Here is a 10149-nt window from a genome sequence, read left to right on the forward strand (position 1 = left end):
CACGCGGTGGGCAGGGCCACTGCGCGGGCCGAGGGGAGGACAGGCGAGCATCCGGGGACTTGGCCCCGGGATACAATGCTGCGCGTTCCGCTGGGAGCGCGGGGCGGCCGAGGGAGAGGAGGCGGGGAGGGGAAGGGAGTGGAGGAGGCAGAGGGAAAATGCCTGAGGGCTTGGCGAGGCGGGGGGGATGGAGGGGGAGGAGCGCGCGGCGGAGGGAGGAGGAAGGGGGTCCCGGGCCCTTAGTGTTGAAGCGGCGCCTGGGGCCCTGCCTGTCTCGACACTTCAGGGTGGCTCTAGAAGGTGCTGGGCTTAGGTGAGGCTTAGATGAAGTCTCCTCAGGTTTCCGCACCAGGCTTCGCCCAGCGCAAGCTCCCACCCTTTCTGGGAGCAAAAGTGTCCGCTGTTGTAAAGAACTTTTGCATTTACGGAAGGTCCCCTCGACGTCTGGAGACCGCGAGGCTGTCCACGAGGATGCGGTCAGGGGACTGGGCTTACGATCAGCCTCTGTGATCTTCGAGGGCCTCGGAGAACTTTTCAGCGTTTGCCCCCAGGGCTGCCCCACCTCGAGTTTTCTGACGCCTTGCGGGGCAGAGCCGAGTCCGAGTTGTGGGATCCAGGTCGTCCCGCCTGCCCCCTGGGAATAATCGTAGGGGGCGTAGAGTCTGTGGGAAGGGACTTGAAGAGGAAGCAAGGTGTCAGGGGAGTTTGCACAGGTTTCCCTTCTCAGTTTGGTCCCATATTTGGAAGTTTGCCGTTCCTAAGACAGCTATAAAATCTTCATGTTTCTGTTTTGCACTTGGTTTAGAATTAGGTCCTTTGTTTGAAAAAAGGGTATGTTGTCACTTTAAGGTGAAGTCGAAATTATAACCCAGGCGCTAGAGGGTTAAATATAAAAGGAAGGAGCTTCTCACCGGCCGAAATTTATTCGGGCTTTAGACCCAATTACTCGGTATAAAAAAAAAAAAGCCTGGTTTAGTCACGTCTTTGGTTTAAAGGCAAAGATATATGCCAGTATGAAACCGGAGAGCTTGTTCCGTTCCACAACTGTATTTGTGCTCTACTGTGTCCCTAGCACTGGGTTTTGCACAGAGGTCCCAATTGTGAACAAGTTAAATCCAGTCCTACCCGCACAAAAAATTTCATTCTAGTAAATCAAAAACAGGCAATTACAACACATTAACAATTTACCCCAGATCCAACAATAAAGCATTGCACACAATAAGAGAGCGCAACCCTTGTGAAAGAGCAGGGCACAAAACAGTGAATTGAGATTGATGAAGAAGTCAAAATGAAAAAGAGCCCGGAAACGGGATCCTCCCTGGAAGATGGGGTGTGGGGCTGTACTGGACACCCCAGGAGTCACCGGATGACTGGAAGGAAGCTAAAAATGGGATGAAGAGGATCTGAAAACAAATGGACGTCTTCTGAGAGATGGTCAACTAAGGATGGCTCAAACCTCTTATTTCTGGGATGTGTGAATGGAACATTATTATCCCAGGCATATCACAATTTAGTTATTTTCCTCAACTTGAACATTTTCAAATTATTCAGAAATCCTCCCATCACCCATGCAGTACCGTCAAACATTATTCCCTCGACTCCTCTCCAGTTTTATGTTCAGCTGAAAACTTTTTTTCAAGTTTTATAAGATAGGCACAGTGAAAAAGAGTACTGAAGTTAGAATCTAAGCACCCTAGGTTGAAATCTTGGCTTTATCTGGTACTAGTCCTGTGACCTTGGGAAAGTCAGCCTCCCTAAGCCTAAGTATAAAATGAAATTTTTGTGAGTTAAAAGGGTTTTGGGGAGTTAAATAAGATAACGAAAAAATGCCTAGCATCCTCAATAGGTTATCAGTAAATATTAGTTGAATTTGGGTGCATAATTCTCCCCAAATTTTAATACTTTTCAAAATATTCCTGAAACTATTCCATTAACTCTCTGTTATTTGGAAGTATTTGGAGGATTTAGTTGATAGATACTGTACTAAAGACGTTCTTCTATTTAATCACAACACTCATAGTGGATCCCTGAAAGAATTCAACTTGTTTCCTTAAAAGATTTCTGTCTCAGGTTCATATTTGATAGCTCACGATAATTCTGTGACTAGACATCCTAAAAATAAAATCTTAGGAAAATCTGATTTAAATTTCAGCGTATTTCATAAACTCCATCTTGTGGTCTAGAAAATCTGTGCTGTACCTTGAAAATATCTACTTAGAACACAAGTGATAGCAATAGCTGAGGGGACAATAGTCACTGCTTGCAAGCCACTGACAAAATTGCAAGGATTTGGCTTTTATCCAGGCTGATTGACTTTTACTTAGGAATCACTTGAATATTTTTATTACATTTCTTTCCTTACAGTCATTGATTTCTAACAAAATCTAAGATTGTCCTAGATTTTACAGCTGAACATGACTTGGTATCTCTTACAATTAAAGAGATTTCAAAGACAGTGTCTTCTGGTCTCTTCACACACAAGTCCTCACATGAGAAAAGCAACTCAGGTGGGCTCTCCATTTTATCAGTTAGGGATTGACTACATGGCTTAAACACATAAGGGTTTATTCTCCCTTATAAAAAGAAATTCAAGGGTGTCGACTGAAAAAAAATGCACCACCTAATAGTTGAGAATTAGGTTTTATTTGGCTAACAAAACTGAGGACTTAAGCCTGGGACACAGCCTCTCGGACAGCTCTGAGGGACTGCTCCGAAGATGTAGGGGAGGAGCCAGGATATAAGGAGTTTTTGCAACAAAGACCCGGGTAGATTTCTGTTAGTTAAAGAAGCCATGGATCTCAAGTTAAGGAATATAGCGCTTTTCTATGTATGGGAAGATGCAAGAGTCTGGGCTCACTGAAATCATTCCTTTGATCTGCACCTCAGCTCTCTGGGGCCAGTATCCTCAGTACCCTCTGCTTTCTCATCCTGAGTCTCCTCAGGGTGTATCACTGGGGAGGGAGAGCGGGGTTGGAGGGCTGCAGTGACTGAGAGCTTGGCAGCGGGCAGCCCGTTTGTCTCCATCCTGAGTTCCCTCTAGGCTCACCGTCCAAGGTGGCTGTAGTGGCTTGATGGCTGCAACATCCTTTGTTTACTGATGTGGCGGGCAGCATTTTTTCATTGATGGGGGATGCAGTCAGACGGAAGCTATGAAGCCGTGTGACTTCATGGGCATCGCAAACCCAGGATCTTCCTTTCTTCTCCATCATCCGTGAGATCTGTAATAGATGCTGGAATTCCAGCCATCACATCCATCTTGCAGACAGCCAGAAGAGGGGAAGGACCATAGGGGTGCATTCTATCTGTGTGTTTCCTTCTAAAGAGCTATTCTAGCAATTACAGGGACAGCAGCAAACTGTAGTCGGCTTGTTCATTGAGATAGGCTCATTACCACCCTAGTAATAAAATCAGGATCTTATTACTAGGGATGAATAGAGGCAGCTAGAAGCCCCTGTTGTACCCACAGTGCAAAGGGCCTGGCTCTCAGCCTAGAAGTGTCCACTTTGCTCACTGGGGGTCAGGTTCAAGCTCATAACAGATTGATTTGCCACCCAGAATACTGTTAATTTAGGATGAGAAATTCCTCGCTGGTTAGGTGTAGTGTAGAAAGTAGTTATGTTTCAGAAAATGTGGTTTGATCAATAAGGAATTAAGCAGAGGGGGTTGGAATGCAGCACATGGCTGTGACAGAAGGTGATTAGGAAAGAACCAGCCAAGCTGGACTGTTCTTGGTGTGTGTGGTCTGAACCCCTTCCTCTGGAGATGTGTTAATGAATTCTTATTGCTCTTTTTTCCTAGTCTTCATACTCTGCTAACAAATCATTGCTTTAGTCAAGTTACAAGGCAAGGTTCTTTGCTTTAGAGCGGAGCTGTCCAAAAGAACTTTATTGGACAAGGAAATGTTCTATATCTGCTCCATCCAACACCGTAGCCACTAGGCCACAAGTGGCTATGTGCACTTGAACTGTGGCTAGTGTGACTATAGAGCTGAATGTTTATTTCTATTTCGCTTTAATTAATTTAAATTTAGGTATCCGTGGCTAGTAACTTTACTGGGCAGCAGAGCTCTGTAATGTAAGTTCTACGAGGTCATTTGACACGAGGTCAGTGACACGAGGGATGTCATTTTGTTAACTGCTGAACCCCAGGAACCAGAACAGGGCCTGACTTAATAATTATTGATCAATGAGTGGAAGAGATGACGTTTTCTTCATTTCTCTTAATTAGATTAAGTCTAATTCCAGCTCAGTTGATTAATTGGATTTAGCATACTGTATATCCAAAACCTGGTATCACAGTGCTTTTCAAACTGAGAATTTAGTGAATAGTGACTAACTTTATTAAAAATGAAATAGGATAAAAAAGAACATAGACTCACGTGTGGTAAAGATGAGTATTGTTTCATGAAGCTTTTGTGTTAGATCTATACGTGTATATATGCACTGGATCTCAATGTAAGACGTATTTCTTCATGTGGCTCTAGGCCCAAGAGGTTTGAAATCATTGATTTAGGCAAATTTTCTCTTCAAATCTATTTCTTGGCAGCACCAGATGTTCACTTTGAGTGGAATGCGCCCCAAGATTCAGTGAACACTTATTTTTGACTTTGTTGCCCTTTTGGACAAGGTTCTTGTGGCCTTATGTTCTGTGAGATGTTTATGCTCAACAGGGGAATACCAAGGCCAGCTCCTAGCAACGTCTAGGCCTAGCTCAGAGTACAGGTTCCTATCCTCTTAAGTGAAACTAAGCAACATAACTAATGTACCTTTCATTGGTGCTTTTGATGAATGTAAAGTGATCACTAGAATCTAAGATGTTTTCAGATGTTTGAATATTTCTTTTAGCTTTGAAAAATAGGATGTTTTCTGATTATAAAAATAATAATACACATTATAGAGTATTTATAAACCATAGAAGAAGCCACCGATAACTAGTATTGACGTCTTAATATTCTCAGTTTGTAGATTTATAAAAAGGGGGTGTGTGGAATCCCGCTGATGTTAAAGCGACTTCTCCATCATAAGACTTTAGGGCATTGGTCTGTTTTGTTTTAGGCTTGCTCTAAGAGGAGAGATCTATGAACAAGCCAGTTCAAAGATCTCTTGGTTGGGGGACTTCCCTGGCCGTCCAGTGCTTAAGACTCTGCCCTTCCAATGCAGGGGGCACAGGTTCAATCCCTGGCCAGGGAACTAAGATCCCGCATGCTGTGCAGCATGCCCAAAATATAAATAAACAAATTAAAATTAAAATTAAAATTGTCCCACTTCAAAGATCTCTTCTTTGGGACTACTTTTAATTACTTTTAGACTGAAGTTTTTAATATCTCTAGTAAAAGATTATTAGGCAAATCAGTGAGCTGGGTAGGTAACTCCAGCTTTCCCATTCTAAATCTCTCTTAGGTCTATCAGAAAATTGCTCAGGTATTTTTCATTTATTATGAATATTTTCCCATATCAGTAGCTCTTCATCTAAAATGCCATATAAAGTTATTATAAATATTCCAACTGATGAATGTACTATAATTTATTTTTAAATTATACATCCAAAAATTGGGAAACAGAGATGCACAAAAATTTTTTTTAAATATATATTCAGGTACCCACCAACCACAATAAATAACTGCTAACATTTTTTCATATTTGCTTAAAGTTTGTTTTTTGTGTTTTTTTTTTGCGGTACGCAGGCCTCTCACTGTTGTAGCCTCTCCCGTTGCAGAGCACAGGACGTGCAGGCCCAGTGGCCATGGCTCACGGGCCCAGCGGCCATGGCTTACGGGCCCAGCCACTCCGCGGCATGTGGGATCCTCCCAGACCGGGGCACGAACCCGTGTCCCCTGCATCGGCAGGCGGACTCTCAACCACTGCACCACCAGGGAAGCCCCAAAGTTTTTTTTTTTTTTTATAAAGATATTACAGGGCTTCCCTGGTGGCACAGTGGTTACGAATCCACCTGCCAATGCAGGGCACATGGGTTCAATCCCTTATCCGGGAAGATCCCACATGCCGCAGAGCAACTAAGCCCGTGTGTCACAACTACTGAGCCCGTGCTCTAGAGCCCGCGAGCCACAACTACTGAAGCCCACGCGCCTAGAGCCCATGCTCCGCAACAAGAGAAGCCACTGCAATAAGAAGCCCGCGCACCGCAACGAAGAGTAGCCCCTGTTCTCCGCAACTAGAGAAAGCCCACGCGCAGCAACAAAGACCCAAGACATACAAAAATAAATTTTAAAAAATAATTACAGATAAAATTGAAGTCTACTTTATCCTCCTTTATCTCCTTCCAGAGGTCCTTCCCCCTCCCCACCAATACCCCCTTCAGGTAACCACATTCCAGTAAGAAAGGAATAAGCAGAAATCAGAGGGTCTACTCCTTCCCTTTGGGTCCTGACCCAGCAGTTGCACATATCACTCACTTCTTTTATCTTATTTCCAGAACCTAATCACAGAGCCCTCAGCTCCGAGGGTGGCTAGGAAATATATTCTTTATGCTGGTTGGAAAATGGATAGGGAGTTGGAAGAATGAGCAGTCTCAAACATAGCCATATTGGCACTTCCGTGTTCTGTGGCATACGGGAGGAGAAACAAACAGCACAGAATTAAGTCAGAGGAAAATTTAATGGTTATGAAATAGTGGCTGACTTTTCCCTCAGTTTTTCCATCTTGCGTCACAGAATTAACGTTGGCTATAGAAGTACTTTGTCATCATGAATGAATGAATGAATGAACAAATGAATAAACAAATAGTAGAGTTATTTCCATCCTTATTGCTGTCTCCCTTCCAGATCACTAACTTGTTGTCCGGCTTACTCCTCTTTTCATTACATGACCTCTCCTTTCCTGGTGCATCCTGCCTGTCTGCCCATCCCTCCCCATAATAGTCATGGAATTCAGCACATAGTAGGAACCCAATACCATTTTTTTTTAATACCATTTTAGAATATCAAAATTTGGGATTTTAAAATAAAGGGCCTGAAGGTAGTAAAATCTCATTATGAGAACAAAATAAGTTACAGAGTAGTATAAATAGTATCAGTATCCCTTTTAGGAAAAGAATATCTCTTTGCACCTGTATAAAATTTTTCAGGTGTTTCATATTAAACTATTAATAGTGATTACTATGGGAACTGTGATTGGGATTAATGTGGAGAAGAGTTAGAGTTTTATTTTTAATTTTATACCCAGTAGTACTCTTTGAATCTTTAACATGTATATGTGGTACTTTTATAATTAAATTAAAATATTATAGTGCAGTGCTTCCCAAACTTTGGGAGTTTATGTACCAATAACATTTCCAAGGGATTCCCTGGCGGTCCAGTGCCAGGACTCGGCACTTTCTCTGCCATGGCCCGGGTTCAGTCCCTGGTCAGAGAACTAATATCCCACAAGCTGCACAGCACAGCCAAAAAAAAAAATTTCCAAGAAATTTGAGTCTCCATATAAGTTTGCCAATAAAGCCATTAAAAGTATAACCACGACTGTGGTCTACAATTGCCATTTCATGAATCAAAGGGCATAGTCTCTAAGTAATGGGTAATCCTCTAAATTGAATACACTTAATTCTGTGAAAAATTCATTACGTTGTCCTTATTTTTCTCATTTTTGCTTTGGATCTTTTAAAAAAACTTTGTAGTTTGGGTTTCTTGACATTTTTATACTTGGCAGTCCTATACAGATAGGACGAGTGATTTGCCCAAGGACAAACAGCCAGTGGATAGCAGAGGGGAGGGATCCAGCTTTATGGACTTCTGGCTCCCAATGGGGTCCTTCTGGTTGAATAAACAAATGAATAAATGCTTGAATATGGCTAGACACTCTGAATTCTGACACCAGAATTCAAGCTTTTTAGAATGAATTAACTCAACACTTGTATTAGGAGAAGGGCAGCAATGAAAAAAAAGTGAAAATCCAAAACAGGATGTTTTGGAGACAGTATTTAACTGGTCTAATTCATATTTGAGATTTATCACATAGTTGAGACAAACGGGGAAGAAAACAATAGTAGACCTCTTCATTAAGCTGTCGGCATGGCAACAGTAATTTTTCAAGGCTGCCTTAGCTGGGGTCACTGGAATGTTAACAATGAAAAGAAATTAATTTTTTCTTTAGAGCTCATAGGGCACACTAAGGCATAGTAATTTATAAGTGCTTTTAGAGCAATTTAATGCTATTTGAAATATCAGATATGTAAAAATGTATTCAAAAGTCCAAGAACTAAAATTACAGAAATGTATATAGGAATATATATTATGTTAATATAATATAAATATATTTTAAATATGTAACCTAAAATGAAATATTATAAAAATAAAATAAATATATCATATATATTCCTATACATAAATTATATATACAATATAAACATATTTATAGAAATATATATGACCATGAATATATAATTCTTTATTGGCCCATTTTTGTCCTACCCTATATTGTATATCTGTTAGTATAGGTATAGAAGTTGACACCATTCTCAAAAACTGTTCCAAAAAGACGAGAATTAGATTTGTAACAAGTAATTCTATGTTGATGAGGAAATATACTTGCAAGTAGTCTTTCTCATCACAATTCTGTGAAGGTGTCTAGGGGAAAACACACTGTGTTTTCCTTTACCCTTATATACAATACTTCAGACACCAGATGTGTCGGGTTTTTCCCATACCAACCAATTCTCCAACACCAGCAGGATGTCCTACGGTTCCGTTCAATTCTGACACTAACTCTCCGGGTCCCACAAGTTAAGGGCTCAGTACCACAGGACTCAGATGCACCCCCCTTCAGATGCCAGTTGCAAGTAGTAGGGCCCCAAGCTACCCACAGCTTCTGTGCAAATTGGCTACAAATTGGAGGTTCCCATGAACCGCTCCTTGGGTTCAGTCATTGGCTAGAACAGCTCACAGAACCCAGGAGGACAGTTTACTTACTCTTGCTGATTTATTTACTCTCAAGAAAGGTGTGAAACCTAATTGTCGTCTTTATGACTCTAGAGTGCAATGAAGCACATAGTAGCTACTCAAGAAATTCTTTTGTGTGGTGATCATTTTGAAATGTATTGAAATATCAAATTACTATGTTGTGCACCAGAAACTCACATAGTGTTGTAGGTCAATTATACTTCAACAAGCAAACAAACAAACTCATAGAAAAAGAGATCAGATTTGTGGTTACCAGAGCTGAGGGTCGGGGGTGGGGGGGAGATTGGATGAAGGTGGTCAAAAGGTACAAACTTCCAGTTATAAGATAAATAGGGATGTAAAGTACAGCAGGATCAATATAATGAACACTGCTGTATGTTATATATGAAAGTTAAGAGAGTAAGTCAAAAGAGTTCTCATCCCAAGGAAAAAGTATCTTTTTTTCTTTTATTTTGTATCTGTATGAGATGATGGATGTTCATTAAACTTACCATGGCAATCATTTCATGAGGTCTGTGGGTCAAATCATTATGCTATACTCCTTAAACTTATACAGTGCTGTATGCCAATTGTATCACAATAAAATTGGAAGAAAGCAAATTCTTTTGGGATGAATTGACATTTCAGCCAAGTAATTTCCACAATAACCATTACCAGTGCAGCACTCCAGTGTCTTTTTGAGGACATTATTAAAGACGATACATATTTCAAAAAAAGATAATATATTGGTAAGCACTTTGCAAAAATGTGAAGTAATGTACAAGGAATTAAGGAATAATTAGTAGTAGGAGCAGCTGCCTGATTATAGGACATCTCCGTCTTAGTTTCTGGCTGAAGTGGCCTTCAATTGGAAACCTGTGGTCATTTGTTAAACACTAGAGCCAGTGGCCTGTAAAACAGTGGTTCTCACCCCTGGCTGTACGTTAGAATCACTTGGGGGACTTCCCTGGCGGCGCAGTGGTTAAGAATCTGCCTGCCAATGCAGGGGACACGGATTCGAGCCCTGGTCCTGGAAGATCTCACATGCCACGGAGCAGCTAAGCCCATGTGCCACAACTACTGAGCCTGCGCTCTAGAGCCCGTGAGCCACAACTACTGAGCCCGAGTGCCACAACTACTGAAGCCTGTGCTCTGCAACAAGAGAAGCCACCGCAATGAGAAGGCTGCGCACCACAGCGAAGAGTAGCCCCCGCTCACTGCAACTAGAGAAAGCCTGGGCAGCAACGAAGACCCAAAGC

Source organism: Delphinapterus leucas, chromosome 18, assembly GCF_059928025.1.
Source record: "Delphinapterus leucas isolate spDelLeu-1000000601 "Yukka" chromosome 18, BTC_Dleu_Yukka2, whole genome shotgun sequence".
NCBI lineage: Eukaryota > Metazoa > Chordata > Mammalia > Artiodactyla > Monodontidae > Delphinapterus > Delphinapterus leucas.